The following is a 4717-nucleotide window of genomic DNA, read 5'->3' on the forward strand; positions in this document are numbered from 1 at the left end:
TACATATTATATATATTTTTAAAAAGGTACAGATACACAGGCTGAGAGTACGGCTGTGTAAAAAATACATTCATTTTCAACTAAAACGGTACACTATGTATGCATCTAGGTTACATTCGTATGACCGTATGTGTGTGTGTATGCATGTGTGTTTGTGCGTGTGTGTGTGTGTGTGCGTGTGTGTGTGTGTGTGTGTGTGTGTGTGTGTGTGTGTGTGTGTGTGTGTGTGTGTGTGTGTGTGTGTGTGTGTGTGTGTGTGTGTGTGTGTGTGTGTGTGTGTGTGTGTGTGAGAGATACACTGGGGTGTGATTACCAGTCTGGGTCTCTTTACTCATCCCAATACCTCAGCACACTAACAGTAATGAACAGATGAGGACTCTCTCTCTCTCTCACACACACACACACGCACACACACACACCTGCAGACACACACACAAACACACACACACACACACACACACAAACACACACACACACACACACACACACACACACACACACACACACACACACACACACACGCATACACGAACACACACACACGCACAAACATGCACGCAAACACGTACGCACGCAAACACGTACGCACGCATACACACAAACACACACACATGCACCGAGACTTGCATGTCATCAAAAATAATTGCACACGCGATCACATACACTATTCTCATCATAAACAAGAAAAAAATGCACTCCCAAGCACATTTTCTGTACATATCAACACATACAAAGGCACATGCAACACAAAACACACACGCATGTACGCGCACAAACACACACACACGAACACACACACACACACACACACACACACACACATACACACAAACACACGCACACACACACACACACACACACACACACACACACACACACACACACACACACACACACACACACACACACACACACACACACACACACACACACACACACGTACGTACGTACGCACACACACACAAACACACACACACACTCGAACACACACACACACACACAGACACACACACACACACACACACACACACACACACACACACACACACACACACACACACACACACACACACACACACACACACACACACACACACACACACACACACACACACACAGCTGTAGGTGCTAATGAAGGCTGCTGGGGGTTCTAGTCCCTATTCTGATTCCTTTGTCTCATTTTTTAGTTACTCTCTCCATCTCTACATTCCTCTGTCACCTTCGCCCCATTCCCTCCATCTCAAAACCGCCCACTTTTCTCCCTAACCCTCTCCTTTTCTCTCTTTCCCTTTCCCTCTCCCTCTCCCTCTCCCTCTCCCTCTCCCTCTCCCTCTCCCTCTCCCTCTCCCTTTCCCTTTCCCTCTCCCTCTCCTTCTCTCTCACAACCACAATTCTCTCCATATTGTTTCTTTCTCCCTTAGTCAGGCAGATTAGTGAGAGAATATTTCAGTTGGTCATACAAGCACCATATTTGGCACACTAATGCTCTAGAACCTACTTTAACATAAAAGTACGTTATCCAAGTGAAAAAACAAGATGGCCGCCATTTTCCAAGATGGCTGCCATTTGACGCATTCTCGATCATTGTTTGGGCTATATTGTGACAAAAGAGGCCTGTTTTGATTAAATCAATATCAAATTAGATGTTTTGGTACATGGACAGTCCAATTCTACATTCAAAACATGATGATTATCAAATATTATGATAAAAAATGGAAATGTAGTGCACTACAAGGCAATGCTTCACTGTTAGTTTAAAAACTTCGCTACAACATTGTTACTGTATTGCAGAGAGTCTAAAATATCACTGACATTCTACTTATTATTATAACTACAAAAACATAGTGAACATGAGAAAGGAAAAAGTTGTTCTCTTCAACTTGGGTGTTGCCAAAAGATGTTCTGGGTCAAGTGAAAAAAGGGACTTGTTTGAGTTGCCTGACAACATTTGTAGTGCTCTTGTTACTTTTTAGTGTTTCTATCTATTTAGTTCTCACATCTGCAAGTGCATAACTGGGTGCACTTCAGGCTGAAGCGAGAACATTTGCATAATACTCTGCTTTTTGTCTTGCAGCCACATTTTGTCAACGGCTGACAGGCCTAAGCGATGGGTGGAAGAGTTGACTAGGACACTCTCCAGACCATCTTTATGCCATCCACAGTGGGTGGGGTCCTCTGCATTTTGCATATAGTTGCCTGGCCCCATATGCAGGCAGCTTGGAATGCAGACCGTTTTACATGCTGTACCAGAGATGCACTTGTTGGTGGAATAGAATCATAAGACTGTTGCGTCCAAGAAAATATTCTTAATATAATTCCAGTCTTGCCTCATCAACCTTGGCTGTAGTGCTGTGCTTGTAAATACATGGTGACGACAAACCTCTCAAGGATTTTGAGGTCTGCTGCAGCTATGGTAGGTCGGTACTGACTGAGCTTGTTAAAAACCGGACTTGCTTCAGGGCACACATCCCATGCTTGCCATGCCGTTGTCTTGCCTTTCCCATGAAAAGCTGATACAACATCACAACCAGTTGTAACGGAGGCTAACTAGCACAGAGTTGGCGTGGAACGTTGGTAAACCTCCCTCCGATAGCCTCATACAGTCTCGTGCCGTTGGGCCGAGAGACTAGTCTCTTGGCCCAGTGGTATCGTACTGTGTCTCCCATTGCCGAACCGTTGTAGTTGACGAGGTCGCACGTTCGATCCCCGAGGGGGGTGAACAGGTGCAAGATGACCTCCGTCACACAGTGAAAGCATGGAAGAAGGGTAAGCCACTACATTTCTGTGGGCCAAGATTAAGCACCATCTCATGAATTGGCAACCACCTAAGGGATTGACCCTGGCCGAATTCTAGCCAAACCATATCCAGGCCTGCATCCTGAAGAATCGTAAACACACTGATGTCAACAGGAAGAATATCTGTGTCACATGCCTTAATCAACAAATATTTTATCTGTTGCTTGGCTGCATGGAGAGTATGTGTGAAGATCCTGGTGTCAGTTTCTTCATAGCTGCATGGACACAAGCCTTCAGTGCTGATTCAGTTGTTTGAAAGGGCCTACTCTCCTTTTGTCACAACCACAATATTGTGGGGAGACAGGGTCACAATCTTGTCATCCAAAAACTCGAACAGCTCTGTTTTGTTGTCACTGTCTCGCAGAAAGCTGTTTAGAGGTAGCTTGGTTTTGTCAGTCACTCTTCATCTCTCTGCTTTACCTCTCTTTGACCTTGTCTCAGCCTTCAGGCTTGAGGTCCAGTACGCATCAAAAACAATATATGTTCGCTCATAATTTGATGGGTCTGTCAGAATCTTTGGAACTACATCTTGCACAGCATGCTCGTGAAAGGTCTTTGATGTCTTTGCGGGCATTGAATGCACAAGGGCAGAACCATCAATGATAACGGCTTCACATTCTGGTTGTCTCTCAGGTGGAGAAACGGTAGCTTCTGGAATGTTGGTGAGTTGAGACTTCTGTCCAGAGTGGAGTTTGGCTGTGTCACTCAGTGCATCAGGAAAGGACTGATTCTCAAGTTTAAAAAACTCAGGTCACACTCCCTTGTCTGATATGATATAAAGAGTCGTGAGAAAAGATGACAGTAATTTTTAGTACTTTTTTCTTTGCTTCACTCGAGGCTACAGCCACATCGTGGCCAAAGAAATCTGTTCTGTTCTTTTTGATGGGCTTGTGGAAGGAAGCCTCATCACCAAGACCATTGAAAAAATCTCTGAAGTCAACTCTGCCTTTCTCAAAGAGAGATTTTGGCAAGCTCTGCAGCACTGGGATGTGCTATGGTATTTTTCCCAGTGTAAGGAGATCATTCGACTCCTCCTGAAAAGGATTGCCTAGATCCTTCATCACAATGAACAACTTCTGAACCTTGTAAATGAATAATGTCTGTGACTAACTAGTCTGCTCATGATGCCTGGTATCTCCTTGTGCCACCTTGACTTGACATGCCAACTCGTACTGCCTGCCTCGTAACTGGCTTACTTCTGGTCCAGACACCATCCATCGCCTGAGTGCAGATGCATCCTCAGTCACTCCAATGGCACCACCAGCGCCTTTGACCACCGCATTGGCCTGCTCATGAGCTTGGTCAATGACTAAATGGGGAGACTTCAACTCCTCTTTCGTGTCAGTCTGACAGAGGCACAACTTCCTCCAGTCAGTACCAGCAAAACTCAATGGATTGTTGCCTAACATTATGTATAATATGGTTTAAACCTGAGGGGACTAGATGCGACTAGATTCAAGAATGTAATGCCCTACATCTATCCTGATCGTTCATCCAGTGTCGTTTAATTCCCATGCGATCGGTACGCCATCCAGGTAACCACAGCCTTGGCTCGGCTGTCCCGCGCTGGCACACCCTGTCAATTCAGGTGCGGCCACTAACTAACCTTCTAGTCAATGTCTGCACAGCTGCTTATTAGATAGCAATTGGTACACTTGAATAACCATCATCTGCAGTTAGTACACAACATTTTTTAGTGAAGTGTTCAACTACAGCTAGCACAATACAAGCCAGCACTGAACCCCATGCAGAGTCTCACAGCAGTAATGTCACCAGTGTGCCCTGGTTGTGCTACACTCATATAATCATTCATATAAAGTATTGTGAGTAATACTTGAGAAATACTTTTGTTTCCTTCTTTTATTTAATTTGGTGGCCATCTTAAAAAAATGGCAGCCATCTTGGATTTGAAGCCAGATAA

This window comes from Engraulis encrasicolus, chromosome 21, assembly GCF_034702125.1.
Source record: "Engraulis encrasicolus isolate BLACKSEA-1 chromosome 21, IST_EnEncr_1.0, whole genome shotgun sequence".
Classification (NCBI taxonomy): Eukaryota; Metazoa; Chordata; class Actinopteri; order Clupeiformes; family Engraulidae; genus Engraulis; species Engraulis encrasicolus.